Source organism: Lepidochelys kempii, chromosome 9 (assembly GCF_965140265.1).
Source record: "Lepidochelys kempii isolate rLepKem1 chromosome 9, rLepKem1.hap2, whole genome shotgun sequence".
In the NCBI taxonomy this organism is placed as follows: Eukaryota; Metazoa; Chordata; order Testudines; family Cheloniidae; genus Lepidochelys; species Lepidochelys kempii.
The window spans coordinates 92,216,175-92,234,841 of NC_133264.1; the positions used below are offsets into that span (position 1 = coordinate 92,216,175).

The following is an 18,667-nucleotide window of genomic DNA, read 5'->3' on the forward strand; positions in this document are numbered from 1 at the left end:
GGCCCACTGGGTAAAAATATGTTTGTACAATGTCTAATTGGCAGTCCCTGCCCAAAATATCTTACAGTCTGAAAGGCATGACATTAATGCAAATGTAAAAAGAAAAAAAAGGGGGGGGTAAGGGAAGGGAAGACAAGATAAAAATAATAGGATGCTTCAGAGTTGACTACCTGGGCAAAAATTCATAGCTAACTAGCAGCAGTAACCACAACTTGACTAGCTATTACCAAATGGCAGTTTTCTGTATGGAAGTGAGGCGTGGAATGGGGCTGAGCCAGCTTCTTTAGTCTTCCTCCTCACAAGCTCCCACCATTGTTATCCACTCCACCTTCTATTTAAAAAAATTAAATTAAAAACAAAAACTTATATCACCACCTCTCCTGCAGCCAAAAGGAACAATATGTGAGATTGCACTTTCTCCCTGTTCTTAGTTCCTGCAATGACTTCATAAACTGGAACCACAATAAATATTTGGAAGCAAAGTTGGCACATATGCAATGCATTTCTGACCAACAGAATGCTGATCCACAGCACCAAGTGACACCAAAATTTAGCTTCAGCAGAATATCCTCTTTCAGGAAATGGATTACAACTTACAGAACAATGTTTTATAAAAACAGAGAGGGAAAGTAACTTGGTAAGAGTTTGCTTTGCTAGGCAATCATATAAATCAGATCTCTTTGAGAAAGACCATTAAAAGAGCAGTAAAGCTATGTGCTGCCACAAAAGGGACCCTGAATTTGATGCTGAGCAAGCGTTCTCTGTCCATGACAAGTGATGCCTAGGTACATCACAGAGGCAGTAGGCTGTCTCTGGGCTGAGTCTGGGTTGTCATTTTTCAAAAAGCACAACCAAGTTCTTGAGCACTGATATCACTCCACTGATGCCCTTCACAGTATTCTCCTTAGGACCCAATTCTCTTCTCTTGTTCTGTTTAACTATGTTGATTTCAATGGAGTTACTCCTTCTTTACTCTATATATCTGAACTGACATAAATATCACTACTTATTACACATCATTGATCTGGTCCTCTCAGAAACACTAAGTACAAAGAAACAGACTACAGAATGAGGAAAAGAAGCAAAAAGAAGCCGCCACCACCATTTTGCTGAGTTAACGGGAAACTTGCATTGACTTTACGAAAACACTACTGAAATGTCCTTCTTTTTAAAGGTAAAACCTGATTACTCTCTCTTTCACTGGGCCTTTCAGCTGGTGACTCTTCAGTATTCTTTTGAGGCTTTGGAAATGTCATCAGTCAACAACCTTTTCTGAAGGCCAAAACTATACAGGGTTCAGAAAAGAACTAGGTAAGTTCATAGAGGATAGGTCCATCAATGGCTATTAGCCAGGATAGGCAAGGATGCAACACCATGCTCAGAGTGTCCCTAGTCTCTATTTGCCAGAAGCTGGGAATGGTCAATAGGGGATGGATCATTCAGAGATTGCCTGACCTATTCATTCCATCTGAAGCAACTGGCATCGGCCACTGTCAGAAGACAGCATACTGGGCTAGAGGGACTGTTGGTCTAACCCAATGCGGACATTCTTATGTTCTTATCATTTACAGTTTTCATCATGCTGATTCTGCAATAGATGGTGCAACAGGAAGAAAACTGCACCCACGTGGTAAAATCAATGACAATCCACACACTATCAATTTTAGGACTGGAGCCTTGTTGATAGAATCACAGAATCATAGAATATCAGGGTTGGAAGGGACCCCTGAAGGTCATCTAGTCCAACCCCCTGCTCGAAGCAGGACCAATTCCCAGTTAAATCATCCCAGCCAGGGCTTTGTCAAGCCTGATCTTAAAAACCTCTGAGGAAGGAGATTCTACCACCTCCCTAGGTAACGCATTCCAGTGTTTCACCACCCTCCTAGTGAAAAAGTTTTTCCTAATATCCAATCTAAACCTCCCCCACTGCAACTTGAGACCATTACTCCTCGTTCTGTCATCTGCTACCATTGAGAACAGTCTAGAGCCATCCTCTTTGGAACCCCCTTTCAGGTAGTTGAAAGCAGCTATCAAATCCCCCCTCATTCTTCTCTTCTGCAGGCTAAACAATCCCAGCTCCCTCAGCCTCTCCTCATAAGTCATGTGTTCCAGACCCCTAATCATTTTTGTTGCCCTTCGCTGGACTCTCTCCAGTTTATCCACATCCTTCTTGTAGTGTGGGGCCCAAAACTGGACACAGTACTCCAGATGAGGCCTCACCAATGTCGAATAGAGGGGAACGATCACGTCCCTCGATCTGCTCGCTATGCCCCTACTTATACATCCCAAAATGCCATTGGCCTTCTTGGCAAAAAGGGCACACTGCTGACTCATATCCAGCTTCTCGTCCACTGTCACCCCTAGGTCCTTTTCTGCAGAACTGCTGCCTAGCCATTCGGTCCCTAGTCTGTAGCGGTGCATTGGATTCTTCCATCCTAAGTGCAGGACCCTGCACTTATCCTTATTGAACCTCATCAGATTTCTTTTGGCCGAATCCTCCAATTTGTCTAGGTCCTTCTGTATCCTATCCCTCCCCTCCAGCGTATCTACCACTCCTCCCAGTTTAGTATTATCCGCAAATTTGCTGAGAGTGCAATCCACACCACCCTCCAGATCATTTATGAAGATATTGAACAAAACCGGCCCCAGGACCGACCCTTGGGGCACTCCACTTGATACCGGCTGCCAACTAGACATGGAGCCATTGATCACTACCCGTTGAGCCCGACAATCTAGCCAGCTTTCTACCCACCTTATAGTGCATTCATCCAGCCCATACTTCCTTAACTTGCTGACAAGAATACTGTGGGAGGCCGTGTCAAAAGCTTTGCTAAAGTCAAGAAACAATACATCCACTGCTTTCCCTTCATCCACAGAACCAGTAATCTCATCATAAAAGGCAATTAGATTAGTCAGGCATGACCTTCCCTTGGTGAATCCATGCTGGCTGTTCCTGATCACTTTCCTCTCATGCAAGTGCTTCAGGATTGATTCTTTGAGGACCTGCTCCATGATTTTTCCAGGGACTGAGGTGAGGCTGACTGGCCTGTAGTTCCCAGGATCCTCCTTCTTCCCTTTTTTAAAGATTGGCACTACATTAGCCTTTTTCCAGTCATCCGGGACTTCCCCCGTTCGCCACGAGTTTTCAAAGATAATGGCCAATGGCTCTGCAATCACAGCCGCCAATTCCTTCAGCACTCTCGGATGCAACTTGTCCGGCCCAATGGACTTGTGCACGTCCAGCTTTTCTAAATAGTCCCTAACCACCTCTATCTCCACAGAGGGCTGGCCATCTCTTCCCCATTTTGTGATGCCCAGCGCAGCAGTCTGGGAGCTGACCTTGTTCGTGAAGACAGAGGCAAAAAAAGCATTGAGTACATTAGCTTTTTCCACATCCTCTGTCACTAGGTTGCCTCCCTCATTCAGTAAGGGGCCCACACTTTCCTTGGCTTTCTTCTTGTTGCCAACGTACCTGAAGAAACCCTTCTTGTTACTCTTGACATCTCTTGCTAGCTGCAGCTCCAGGTGCGATTTGGCCCTCCTGATATCATTCCTACATGCCCGAGCAATATTTTTATACTCTTCCCTGGTCATATGTCCAAACTTCCACTTCTTGTAAGCTTCTTTTTCATGTTTAAGATCCGCTAGGATTTCACCATTAAGCCAAGCTGGTCGCCTGCCATATTTACTATTCTTTCGACTCATCGGGATGGTTTGTCCCTGTAACCTCAACAGGGATTCCTTGAAATACAGCCAGCTCTCCTGGACTCCTTTCCCCTTCAAGTTAGTCCCCCAGGGGATCCTGGCCATCCGTTCCCTGAGGGAGTCGAAGTCTGCTTTCCTGAAGTCCAGGGTCCGTATCCTGCTGCTTACCTTTCTTCCCTGCGTCAGGATCCTGAACTCAACCAACTCATGGTCACTGCCTCCCAGATTCCCATCCACTTTTGCTTCCCCCACTAATTCTACCCGGTTTGTGAGCAGCAGGTCAAGAAAAGCGCCCCCCCTAGTTGGCTCCTCTAGCACTTGTGCCAGGAAATTGTCCCCTACGCTTTCCAAAAACTTCCTGGATTGTCTATGCACTGCTGTATTGCTCTCCCAGCAGATATCAGGAAAATTAAAGTGACCCATGAGAATCAGGGCATGCGATCTAGTAGCTTCCGTGAGCTGCCGGAAGAAAGCCTCATCTACCTCATCCCCCTGGTCCGGTGGTCTATAGCAGACTCCCACCACTACATCACTCTTGTTGCACACACTTCTAAACTTAATCCAGAGACACTCAGGTTTTTCTACAGTTTCATTTATTGTTATTTATCGTTAATGATGTTTATTTCATTACTGATTCCTTGCTTCCATTTTGGAATAATATTTTTACATGGCAAAAACCGACAACCTTTCATGGGAAACTTTTCTGTTGCATTCAGGTTATGTTTTTGAGCACTGATACGACTCCATTGGGGCGTTTTACAGTAGATAGCTCTAGGACCCATTTCTGATCTCTTGTTCTGGTTAACAGTGTGGAGTTACTCCTTATTTACCGTGTAAGTGTATCTGAGATCACAATCAGGCCCCTAATGTGTTTGCAATCTTTAGGTGTCATGTAAGATCCACTTTTGAGTAGTTCAGTAATGTTCACAGAACCAAATTATCTAACAATTTTCTATTATAGGGACTACAAAGAATATCCCTTGCCAGGGCTGCACCTTGAAATGATGGGAAGGCTTCTGAGTTACAGTGACCCTGCTATGCCAGCAGGAGTTTAACTCCTGGTAAGGCTACCCTAGCTGGACAGGTCAAAGGTAGGGACAAGACTAAAAGCAGTCCATTGTTGGGGAAGATCAGACTCCTTAATACTCGTAGGCAGCTATTCTAGGAGAAAACATACTCGGTATCCAAATGGGGGCTGTCCAGCTAGCCAGTCATGGCAAATGGACTTTGGTGGAGCAGCCATTTTCTACTTCAGTCTCCAGTGGTGGTTGCAAACAAGCTTTGGCACCGCTGCACAGCCCAGGCAATGTTAACCTGGCATGTTTAAGGAGATGTGAAGGACTTGTTGACTCCCATTCTTAGTGGGTCTAGGAGGGAGGAGTATCACACACTCCTGGCATTGGAAACAAGCTCACGAGTGGGGCACTGATGAGGATTTGCACACAGGGGCTTGGGGAAAATCAACAGCTCAGTGAGAGATTCAGGAGCAGTAGCAACGTTGGTAAGTACTGAAAGCATGGTCAGATTGGTTGTGATACAGGACTTCGAGAGGGGACCTGGGAGTGAGGAACTGATGTTTCTTGCTAGTACAGCAGGACCTGAAGTAGGCTGTAAATTTTCCAGGATTGTCAGCATTTATGCTTTGTTGGTTCGGTTTGATAAATCTATGGCCTGTTATTTGCCAGACTCTATTATGGAGTCAGTGACCTCCTTCCTGTGTGCCCATGGTAATGTAAGAATATTACATTGGCTAAATTGTTGTTTTATATAAGAGACCTAATTGCTTTCTTTTAAACTGAGTTAACTGATTCTTAATTCTAATGAAGCTATGTAACGTATTGTACAAAGACCATGTTCTGATGACCAGCATTTCTAACCTAGTTGGCCATCATCAGCTCTAGGTCTGATTTCACAACTAAAAAAGTTGCTTGTTTGAGAAATTTGAGAAGTGGCCTCTTGGTGATTAACAGAAAGAATGCAGAGGGTGAGAAGTGATTGAGAATATGTTTGCATTACTTAGCACAGCTGCCAGTAGCTAGTTGTGACTTGATCCGAAAGCATACAGTTCTTGTTCTGTGGGTCATGGTGCCACCTAGGGGAATGCTGAAGAGAACTAAGAAAAGACAGAAAGGGAAAAGTCAGTGGGGTAGAAAAGAATTTGGCCCTGGTTTATATAAATACAAAAAATGCTTAATAAATATCAAGGTTTGGAGGAAAGCAAAAACACAAAAGGAAGGAAACTCTGAGCTAAGATCTCAGCCCTACACCTCTGTGCTTTGGCACTGTGATATAGGGGGTCTTTTATGAGATAAACTCAATGTCGGGGATGCAAGTCCTCAACACATAATGTTCTTTCTTTGATAGTTAAAATAACGTTCAAGTTCCTGGGTAAGGTTTTTTTGGTTTTCATTTCTGTTTGTTGATGGTACTAAAATGAAACATTTCTATCATAGTGAACACTTTGCACAAGGAATGCCTATTAAAATACAAGGTATTACAATAAAAGTGTAAACCAAAGCTATGTAAACACCTGCTATTACCAACCTGGTTATCTTTCAATGTGTGCACAGATATAGTTGGTGAGGAAAATCACAGTGCATTTGCTAAGGAGGAACTATCACCTCTGCGATAGCGCAGAGTACTATGCATCCATGTACTTGATGAATCTCTGAGGATGAAAGGGAATAAAAGTAAGAAATGAGATGATGCACTTTAAATACACTGTGAAGTTTTAATATAATTATATAAGAAAAAATCATATGTTCAGCAAAATTAAAAGAGGAATATAAACCACTAAGTTAAACAGAAGCTCTCTCTCTCTATATATATATATATGATTGCCAAAAGAAGCAAAACAGAAAGAAATGAGAGATTCACTTAAATCTACCACAGAGTGTCGAGAGACTTAATCATGGTATAGCAATCCACTCAAGCCACCAGAATTAAACAATCCATCAGGAATAAGCTTAACGTTTATAAATGTGTCAGATTATCAATAAAAATGCAACTCAAACTATTAATAAAATATGGGTAAATCTCTTTTATAAAGTTCTATTTTATTTCAAAGCTTTTTAGATGCTGAAGAGTAAAATAAGCAGCCCTTATCCGTTACAAGCCATATCATCTGAAAGGTAGCTTTTCCTGAGCTGTTTAACAATGTCATTCTCTATAGCCTATCTTAGCGCTGCCTTTAACAACAGAGAACATGCTGAACCTTCCAACATTCTAGAGAAGGAACCAGCTAGTACAGGACTAGGATTCTATGACTGACCACAGAAAAGTGGCATGTTCCTTTCAGGAAAGAGGGAAAGCTTGCGAGTTTCCCACTTAAGTCAGTAGAGGTAACATCTGTACTTCCACTTTGTTGAAAAGTTGTACTTGTTGTGAGGATTAAAAGTAACACTTAGGTTATGCAAGAACATGTACGGCCAGTTTGAAAATATATGAATCCAAGTCACCTGAGCCTAGTGGCCTTTTTTCCGCTGTAATCCTTGTCAGGTATCTCTTTTCACAATTAGTTCAAATGTGCTGAGGCAATTCAAAAATTTTCGTTTATTAGATGTCTTCTGTTGGGACTGGATAAAAAGGTGCTGATGCAATTCTAGTAGAAGTCAGTGGGGAACCCCAATATTATAGAGAGTTTCATATGGAGTAGATGTTATTAAGAAAATACACTTGGGCATTCATGTTACAGCTATATACAGAAGTTATTAGAAGCTTTACAGTAATTAGAAATGGCTCCACCTGAAGTCTTAATACTCCTTGTCATACCTTGCAGTGCAAGACAGCTGAAGAAGGGTAAAATAATTAAGAATTGGGATGGAGGGCATCAATCAGATGGGGTAAGAATATTCCCTTCATGGCAGGAGTCCAGATAAATTCAAAAAATAAGTTTTCAATATTTTAGAGGTCACCAACTCTGGCTGTGGATCCATGGCCAGGCAGGGGAGTTAATCCAGCCTTATCTTTAAAAATATTTTATGCAGCTGCAGACTGCATTGAGAGTTGCCTGTGGAATAGGACCTAATAATCAGCAGGGGAAGAAGAGCTCATTACCATGAGCTCTCCTTCCTCTGCAGATTACCTCAGCATGAAGCCACCTATATCAACCAAAAAAGATTGCTACTAAGAGCTACACAAGTTGTTTCTAAATAAACTTGCTAGGTTTGCAGCCTGTATCTATGACCTTCCTATGACTTTTCAAAATGCAGAGAACAAGATTAATCTCAGTGTAATCGCACCCTAAAAGTACAGGAATTAACCTCTGAGCAGATAACGTAACTCACTAGCTGTACCATTTTTACTTCTGTGTTAGTGAAACATACAAGGTCTCAAAAACAGGCGTTACTGATCAATAAAGTTACACTCTCAGATATTTCCTTGTTTATATCGATACATTATCTCACTTCATGGCTTTCACTGGTCTTTCTAAAACTAGAAGTATTGTAGATGAGCTGCCATTTAGATTCTCAATATCTAAAAATAGTTGGTCCACTGAGAGTCATCCATCCTGTAAGTCCTATTTTTTCTATTATGAATATCAACTGTTTTTGTTAGTTTTAGTTTTTGGAATTGTCTTATAATCGGGGAAAGGACTAAAGAACCCCTTGGGATGTTACCTTCTCATGGGGAGTAGCAGTTTAGGTAGCTAATAAAACAGCAGGAGGGAATTTCAGAAAATGTTTAACCTTTCCCTTTCTGGGCTACACAGGCCTTGCCTGAGGGCATCATTCCTAGAACTACTGAAAGATTTACTGACTGGGCACAGAGTCTGTTTTTAATTTTCTTTCATTACATTCACAAAAATATATATGAGTGCAGGTATAGTCGTTGCTGTAAAGGGTGCAGTCAGATCCTTATCTGGCGTTAGTTGCCTTTCTACCAGGACTCTAGTGATAGTGTCTGAGAACTGGAGCTTGTCAAAATTTTTCATCCAAAACTCTTTATCAACAAAAAATGCAGATTCAGTGACACTCAGTTAATTCATGTCAGTTTTGCCAAATTATTTGTGTAAAAAAGAAATCTGAAAGTTCAAACATTTGTTCTGATGTTTTCTAAATGAAACATTTTGATTTTTTGATTCAAAAAATTTCAAAATTTCCTGCAAGTTTATATATAACAAATAAAAAAACCCTTAAAAACACCCTTGAAATCAAAACAAAATGTTTCATGTTGAACTAAACATTTTGTTTGAGAAAGCAAAATTTTTTCCAGCTTTTTGGTTTGCTGAGAAGTTTCAGTTTCGGCTCGACCCAAAACTATTTTGTTTCAATTTTTTGGAATTGTAGGTAAACTGATCAGTTATTTTCGCAGCTCTACGGAGAACACTGAACTCTGCTGTGTTAAGCAGTGCCTCATAAAATACATAGGTTTGGAAGGACTTGATTTTTATTGGTAAGTTCTAGTAAACATCAATTTCACCTTACCCACACAAACCAATGAAAAAATATTTCTATCAAAATTTACAGATAGGCAAAGTGAGAAAAATGCTGCTTGAAAACTTATTAGAGTTCGATTTAATGATATTTATTTTGTATATTTTGACAATTTAACTTTTTGAATTTTAATGTCTACTCTGCTGTCATTAAATAATTGTCTGCCCAACATTTGTCTGACCTGACCATAATTTCCCACAGCTGTGAAATTGATATTATCTATTCAAATTATTTTTAAAAAATTGAATTCTACTAATATATTAATGGACTTTAATGCTCATCCACACATAACGAAGATAGTCATAGCTACATGAGGTAGAGAAATTTGCCTGTCAGATATGCTTAGACCAAGACAGATGCACAGAGTCAATCATAACATCAGCACTAGCAAAGCTTTGTCATCAGAACCTGGCATTACTGCTAGTCACAGACCAATATTAGTCTGTTTTCCCACATGACAGAAGCAGGCAACCAGGAACTTGAGGGAACTTTTTGAATCCAGAGGATATAGTGCAGGTTGTCCAGAAACTGGCACATGATATCAATGATATCACAGTAATGTTACAAGGAAAGAAGGCATCACCTGAGGAGGACACACATCCAGGTTACTCTAAGATAAATGAGGATGCTGCCATGGAGCCCATTATTTGTAAAGATGTGCAGGAAAGAACACACGACTGAAGTAGACATTCATTACCTTGGTACACTCAGCTCTAAAGACCTTTCCGATGTTGCTTTCTTTGTCATAGCTGGACCCTCTCCTTACCTGGTGATACCATCATCACCAATGCTGAATTTCCTCACCGGCGCACTGCATGTGCCAACATGGCTGGATAAACAGTTTACACCACCCACAGCTGAAGACAGACCAAAGAGGGCATGTGTCTAGACATATGTTCCACTGTCTTATGAGATGTGCACACACTTCTTGAAAATGATTGGCCTCCAAGGCCATCCTACAAGCTGGAAATAGTGTCAGAAAGGGGACACCGAGGTTTCTACTACAAGAGTAGGCCCAAACTCAACTGGCCTCCTAAATGCTGATCTTTTCTTTAACCAATCTTTTTTCTCTCCCTACTTGCCTGCCTCTTCCTTACAGCTGCCCACATCTGCAAAGCAAGTTTTTAAAAGGTGTGTGTGAAAGTACTTCCAGAACAAAATTTAATATTTGTTATGTATTTGTGCTCAAGTACATGAACTTAAAATTCACTTTCAGCAGACATTCATATAAGTAAGACTCAACTTCTTGAATATCAGAAGAAAACTGACAGAACAGGGACCCAAGTCCAGACAAAGCAAATTAAATTTATTTTTAAACTGGGGCAAATATTCCAGATTTTTTTTTTTTGAAGAATTCACCCAGATCTAATATCTATTTGCCCTTGTTCAGGATGGAACATCACTGATGGACAGTGTATCTTGTCTTGAATTATTAAGCTAATTCTGAATCACAAACAAGAATTTATTACATACTGACAGAATGTTGGTGTTCAAATGACATAACCCACATTAATACTGAGGGACACACTGTGGAGCTTTCCAGTGGAAATTCATCTAGACAGAATATAGGGAAATTATAATATATAGAATGTGTTAATTCTATTAATTAAATTAGAAAGAAATACTAGTAAATTAATATTAACTATCTTAAGGCTGCAAAAGGAAGTATATTCTCAGTTAAATGGAATGCAAAAATGCTAAGGCTTCCACTATGCCTTAATTCAAATATTACTTATTTGAAAAAAATGCACAGCACAACTCCTCCCACTCATCATATTAATATGCACATGGACATATATGCTGGTCATTAGCTATTGTGCAAATACATTGAAACCTGTATTAGAGATAATTTATTAGATAATCAACTTATACTAGGAGACCTCCCTGAAGCACTCTCAACACATTTTCAATAGGAATTTACCCGCACGCAGAAACAACTTCTCTAATGATAGATTGCAGAAAAGGAGTCTTCCAATGTAATAGACATTTACTGTAAGCAGCCTGGCAGCTCAGGGTGATACTGATTACTTGTTACACTAGAACTTTTGATCAGGATAATAATGTCAGTGATTTTCTGAACAGTCAAACATTCTGATAATGTTTGCTCTGCAGCAACTAAATGTGGAAATGTTAGGATCATTCACAGAAATGAAAGACACATTGACTAAAATGCTTATAGAACAGTCCTTAGTTTCTCATAAAATATGTGATTTAAAGAAATATCGTTCTGTGTGACCAAGTTTAGTTTTTAATTAAAGCACTTTTTACTACTGTAATTTTCCTTTATCTGTATATAAAAATCATGTGAAACTGTATAAACAGTTTGAACTGAGGTTTAGTATATAACATAATATTACTTAATAGATCTGGCTTTTTTAAGTTCAATTTCATTCCACTTTTTCTAGAAGACCATTTACTATCTAGAATCCTACACATCAATTCCTTTAAGCAACTGATTTTTTTTATTAGTCCCCAGAACAGGTACTTAAGACAGGTTTCATTATACAAAAAGTTCTGGAATTTTTTAATTGATGCTATTTATCGGATTAGCCTAAACTCCTTTGAAGCAAGTACAAGATATCTCTTATTGATGAAATCAGAGTTACTGGCAAGCTGAGTATATCAGATGACACCTTCCTCAATTCTGGAAATTGTGATTGTTTTATACATTAAATGAGCAGAATGTAGAAGATAGAGTTAGATGTGCTTGACTGCAAGATTTAGGATTAAAATTTAATGATAGTATCTTGTGACAGCTGTGTAGAGCAGCAGGCCCTCCATCTCCCTGGACTTGTCCCTTCAGTACACGGATGAGGATGCCAAACTTGATGGAGTAAACTCTTTTTCTTCCATAACTAAGAATTTTACAAATAAATTTTTGATACAGGCCAAAGTGCCTTTACTGTAGCTAATGTGAAATGGAGCATAGACATGGAGGAAGGCCTGGCAGAGAAGTAACAAAAGAGCTAGAAGCATACAATAAAGGCAGGCATACCACAAACCCTGAAGGTTTCCCCACCTCTCCAATGCTCCAGTTCAGGAAAACATCACTATTCCAGACAAGCACTTCAACTTGAAGCACTTGAAGTCAATGAACTTTAAGCATATGTTTAAATGCTCTCCTGAACTGTGGCCCAAAGCCGGGGGTAAATTTTGAAACCGGGACTGTTGAAAATTTTACCCAGTATCATTAAAAATGTCACACATGCAATTAATAAGTCAACTATGCTCCTCTGGCACAAATTAACTTTCAACAATAAGAATAAAGCTTAAGTGTTCAGGAGACAACTTTCTCCAAAGGTGATCCGAAACTGTGGAATGTACTCCCCCAGGAACTAAGGACCATCACAAACCTTACCACTTGCCACTCCAAGTTGAAAACGCATTTCTTTGACCTGCCTTCTCTAATATAAACACACTAATAGCTAAAAGCCCATGCTTTCACACGGGTGTAATTCATAAAGTCTTGTATATAAAAAGAGCTAAAAATGGCTGAGAACTTAAAAAATGGATGGTAACAGATAGTGAATCCTGCAACTGGTGAAATTCTATACAGAGAGAGCTCTCAACCATGATTGTAGCTGCTTCCATCGCTTCACACAGACTCAACAGACACTACAGCTTCAAACTGACAGTGACAATCCTGGAATCTTATTATATAGATAGCAACAGGTATATTTACATTAAAAAACCCCACCCTACAAAAAGAAAACATGCCACTGTACATTCATTTTCCTCTCAGGAAAGGATAAGGGAACAGAACACATGACAAGATGTTAGTCATATTGCTTAATGCACTACTGGAAAGTGCTCAGATACTACAGTGATGAGCATTGCATGGTAAATAAACCTATATAGAACAGAATTTGACTTTTTACAGTTATCTCAGTTGAGCTCCCAGATAATGCTGTGATTGCAGCTTTGGAAATGTGATTATTAAATAATACTATCAGTTGTTAAGATGTCACAATTACCTCCTGTTCTAAACACAGGAAAATAACTATGGTCTCTCAGATACCAATATGATGAAACTGCTTGTGTATACTAAATATTTAATGGTTATCACTGTGTAAAATGCATTTCATAGGGTTTTTTAAAAAAAAAATCTTTGATTTATTAACAAGTGAAAATCCAATTTTGACCTCAGATACATGGGCACATATTGCTGTGTATCTTGACCCACTTCTGAAATCAGATGTATACTGTAACATAGTGTTGAGTGGCTTGACCTGATTTTCACCTCAGCTATCCTAGCATGTATTGTTATGTACTGAATAATGTAAAATCAGCGACTGAGCAGGTCTGACAAGAAACACAACAATACTTGCCTATCTAACTGAGATCAGAATTGAGTCCGAATAAATCATACATCAGGCATAGTTTTAGCTCCACACAAAGCAGTAACACATTCTATAATGGGGACTATATGATTATTTTTACCTTCTCCCATAACATTAGAATAAGGAGACACTTGAAATTAAATGGAAATAAATTTAGAGCCAATAAAATTAAATATACCTCTTTACACAGTGTATAGGTCAACTTGTGGAATTCACTGTTGCAGTAGGTCATCAAGACAAATACCGTACCATGATTTACATAGGATTAGCTAATATAATTATCTTTACCAACACTAGTAGCCATGCTGGCCAAAATAATGATACAGATTCTCAGACCTCAAGCTCCTGGATATAATCTGATCATCTGTCAGCATCAGGAAGAATTTCCTCACTTGTATACAGCATTGTACAATTAAGCCCTAAGAAGATTTATGCATTTGCTTAAATTCAAACACTGAATAGTCATACTGAAGCCAATGTGACTACTCTCAGTGCATAAAAGTAAAGCATAATAAGTAACATAAATTTTTGCAGGCTCAGGGTATTAGGTAGGTGCTGGGTGTTTGTTTTTGTTTGTTTGTTTTTCTTCCAATGAATCATCCAGTATTGACCCATAGAAAAGAGGTTTCTGGACTAGATTAGCTAAATATGATATATCTCATATGACCATTCTACATAACGTTTATTCACCTTATATGGCAATAACCACATCTGTATTTAAAATGCATTTAATTTTTTTTTATTTCAATGAGAGTTCGACGACTAATTCCCTGTGGAGTCTTTAAAAATCTCCCCCTAGATCATGAAACAAGGCATTATATTTATACAATTAAACACAAATGATATTGGACCAAATCCTGCAATAGGTTACATGCATGTAAATCCAAACATTCTTTCATATAACAGAGAGAGGAATTTGGCCTCACGTATGTAGCAGTTACTGCAGCGGAAAAATAGCAGAAATAACAAAAGCAAAAGCAATAAAGGAATAGATTCATAGATATTAAGGTCAGAAGGGACCATTATTATCATCTAGTCAGACCTCCTGCACAATGCAGTGCACAGAATCTCACCCACCCACTCCTGCAATAAAACCTCTCACCTATGACTGAGCTATTGAAGTCCTCAAATCATGGTTTAAAGACTTTAAGGAGCAGAGAATCCTCCAGCAAGTGATTCGTGCCCCATGCTACAGAGGAAGGTGAAAAACCCCCAGGGCCTCTTCCAATCTGCCCGGGAGGAAAATTCCTTCCCCACCCCAAATATGGCGATCAGCTGAACCCTGAGCGTGTGGGCAAGATTCACCAGCTAGATACTCAGGAAAGAATTATCTATAGTAACTCAGATCCCACCCCATCTAACATCCCATCACAGGCCATTGGGCCTATTTACCATGAATAGTTAAAGATCAATTAACTGCCAAAATCATGTTATCCCACCATACCATCTCCTCCATAAACTTATCGAGTTTAATCTTTTGCCCCCACTGCTTCCCTTGGAAGGCTATTCCAGAACTTCACTCTTCTGATGGTGAGAAATCTTTGTCTAATTTCAAGTCTAAACTTCCCGATGGCCAGTTTATATCCATTTGTTCTTGTGTCCCCATTGGTACCAAGCTTAAATAATTCCTCTCCCTCTCTGGTATTTATCCCTCTGATATATTTATAAAGAGCAATCATATCTCCCCTCAACCTTCTTTTGGTTATGCTAAACAAGCCAAGCTCCTTGAGTCTCCTTTCATAAGACAGAAAAGGAGTACCTGTGGCACCTTAGAGACTTTATGCATCCGATGAAGTGAGCTGTAGCTCACAAAAGCTTATGCTCAAATAAATTTGTTAGTCTCTAAGGTGCCACAAGTACCCCTTTTCTTTTTGTGAATACAGACTAACACAGCTGCTACTCTGAAACCTTTCATAAGACAGGTTTTCCATTTCTCAGATCACCCTTCTCTGTACCTGCTCCAGTTTGAATTCATCCTTCTTAAACATGGGAGACCTTGCAACTGTATACAGATTCAACAGGTCTTTGCTCTAATCACACAGATCTAATAAGACTGAAATTAAAGAACATTTAAAATAAAAAAACCTAAATAATCACAATTACATTAAATTTGTCACTTATTTTCTCTTGTCATTACAGCATTGTAAAAAGGAATTGCATGACCCTATATGGCATACTGTGGAGAACATTAGAAATATTGCAGTAGGAGAGATACGGGAAAAAAGTAAGAACCCCAGAAAATAGTAGCAAGGATAATAAATAGCTTCAGCAGCTAAAATTGTGGGGAGAGGTTAAGACTAGGGTTATTTTCATTAGAATATTAGCTATTCAGTGGAGGTCTATAGTGAAGGCAGCTGCCGCAAAACTACTCGAACAACTTACATCCAAAAAGCAAGAGGGCACAATCTATTCCTCCCAGATCAGTTTACAGCCCACAACACTAATTTAATTTAAGAAGCCTTCATCCACAAACACAAATGTCCACAGGAAAATGTCTTTTTGGTCTTACCTTTTGCTGTCTGGAACCTCGATGACTTTCTGGGTGACAGTTTCTTCAGATAATTGAAGAAATAGCCCATTTTTCTTCTGATTTCTAGAAAATCAGCTTTCCTTCTCCATCTTTGAGTCCCCATAATTTGAAAAGTTACTTTGAAACTTCCAGTGTCCCAAATTAGGTCTTCAAATTTGGGAGCATGGGGAAATACCTTCACTACTGTAGTAAGGAATTGCAAGTGTGGAGAGAAGGTCATACCAAGGTGATATCATCATCACTGGAGCAGCAGGTCTTTCTCCTTAACTCACCTTTCTATCTTTTCTTTCTGTCTGATTTCTCTCTTTCATGCTTTTTTTTCCTTTTCTAATTCCGCTTGCAGTCATTAATTTTTGCCTACTAGCCACTTTTTCCTCATCCCTTTCCTCTTCCTTTGTCTAGGCTCCAGGTGTAAAGAGCTTGCATAGGGAAACTGACTAGGATTATTTAGTTTCCATCTGCACCTACCCTTCTAACCCTAGATCTAGCTGCACAGGGAAACTCACTACCCCTTTATTAATTTCCCTTTTTATATGAAGCAGGGAGGAACTGGACTAATTCTAAACTCTTTATATAGGGAGATCATTTTCACTCTCTCACCACTTTCAGCACCATGTACTAGCTCAAGAAGATCTTGTTAATTTTACTTTTGCTGTTCAGTTCCCCTGTGAAAATGAGCAGCAGGGCAACCATTTTGATACATGTCTAAGGCATGTAACTTAAAATAATACATATGGTCAACTATAATAGTAAAATATGTGCTGAATACCCCAGTTAAACAGAACAAAAATGGCATGCCATATATTTGTTATTTAAACCTGTCCTCTCCCCCGCCCCGCTTTGGGTCACTGCCTTCCATTCTATGTGACATCCCAAAGAGACCTCAAAGTCATAACTGGACCACAATGGAGCTTACAGGGATAACAGAAATCTCTCCTTACCGATTTCCAAATTTTTTATTATCACTGGAAATGCAAGAGGGTATAAAGTAAAAATTCACTTTAAAAAGTATAAAAACGGGCAATACTATACATCAGGATCTCCCTTGCAGACTCCTATGGCGTGGAGCCCAGTATGTACTGGGGTATGCTTTAGAAAAGGAGCTGTTGGCCACAGAGGGAAACATAAACACTGTACTTTTCTAATTGCAACTGTGCCAAGTTATCCTATGCCACTTACTAACAATTATTTGTTAATTATCAGTTCACCTTCAAATCCCCAGTGCAACACTATCCCTTCAACGTGGCTGTGGGGCACATGCCAGGCAAATACAATGAAATGGCAGAACAAATAAGATAAAATTCACTGAACCGAAAAGCTGTTATTTTCTTACTATTTCTTCCCCTTTGTCTGTTTCGAGGTCTGCCCGTAGGTCCTCCTCTCTCTTTTCCTCCTCCTCCGGCTTCCTCTACCTTTATTCATCCTCCTTGATCTCACCTCTTCTACCTTTGCACCTTCTACTAGATCTCTTTGACTCTCCTGAAAGCATATTTTACTTTCTGTCTACTTTGAGCTGCTGCTCCCTACAGACCTTTCTCTCTCTACCCCAAAAATCAGTGGACCATTAGCAGGGAAGGATGGGGAAGATGCTGCTTGGCTGGCAACAGTCTGACTCACTCTCATCCTGCTCTATTTACTGAACTTTTCAAATTGTAAGATGGTCTCTACACTTTTTTCCCCCCTTAAAATTGCCCATGGTTGCAAACACCAGTGCAGTTCTGCAATGGTGAAGGAGCTAGCATAGACCATCTGCCAGCATTTTAACCAGAGCAGGAAATGGTTAAAGCACCAGAAACTACCAGAAGACAATTTACAGTAATGAGCCCACTGTTAATAGTACCAGTGGAGCTCCACCACTGGTAGCAATAGTGGGGCATTTTAAGGGACAAAATTTAGTGTAGAGAAGGCCTCAGGTGCTCAAAGTGGCTGCAGCCTGCAGAGCAGGCAGGCAGAAGAGAGGCAAAACCCGCTGATTCACAAGGGAACTGGCCAGCAACCATTAATACAGTACAGTAACAAGGAGCAGTGTACATTTCAAACCAGTCTAGTGCCAAATAAACATCAACCCCTGATGCTCAGATTTTACAGAGCAGGAGTGATTCGGAGTGAAATATTTGATAGTAAGGATCAATACTTGTCTGTTTTGATCTAACGCTAAACCCCACAGTATCTGGGGGCAGAAACACGCCCCAGCACCCAGAGGGGCCCCCTGCTATTACCTAAGACCACCCTATGCCAGCTAGTGCCCTGCAAGGCAACAACCCCACAGCCCTGCAGGGCTACCCCAGCTTGCTGCCTTCATCCTCCCTGCCCCCCAGGAAAGAGCCGGGGCCCGGAGCCGGCGGGGGGAACCCAAGGAAGGCAGCCGGCTAGCAAGCTGGTGTCAGGGGAAGGCGAGGCACCCGGGGTCCCCGCTCAGGTCAGGTCACCGCCCCCGGCAAGAGCGATGGAGACGAGCGGGTGTTAAGGCAGCAAAGGGGGGCCCTGAACTCGGCAACCCCCAGCGCCCCCCTGGCTTCTCTTCCCGCTGTCACTAAACCCCCCGCGGGCAGCGGCCTGGGCTGAGGGGCGTCGGGCCCCCCGCTCAGCGCCCCGTTCCCCTCAGGGCAGGGCCAAGCAGCGCACCGGCCCCGCCCCGCCGAGCTGCGCGGTCCTCG

The 18,667-nt window shown here is 40.5% G+C and overlaps 1 protein-coding gene across 1 annotated transcript in view; it reads right to left on the bottom strand.

Moving 5' to 3' along the window:
* MAMLD1 (mastermind like domain containing 1) overlaps positions 1-17,168 on the bottom strand; it is a 347,912-nt gene extending 330,744 nt beyond the window's left edge. Inside the window, exon 1 of the mRNA XM_073358364.1 lies at positions 15,990-17,168. The gene's annotated coding sequence lies outside the window, so the exon portion shown is untranslated. The remainder of the gene's footprint in view (positions 1-15,989) is intronic.
* Between the last annotated feature and the right edge of the window lie 1,499 nt (positions 17,169-18,667).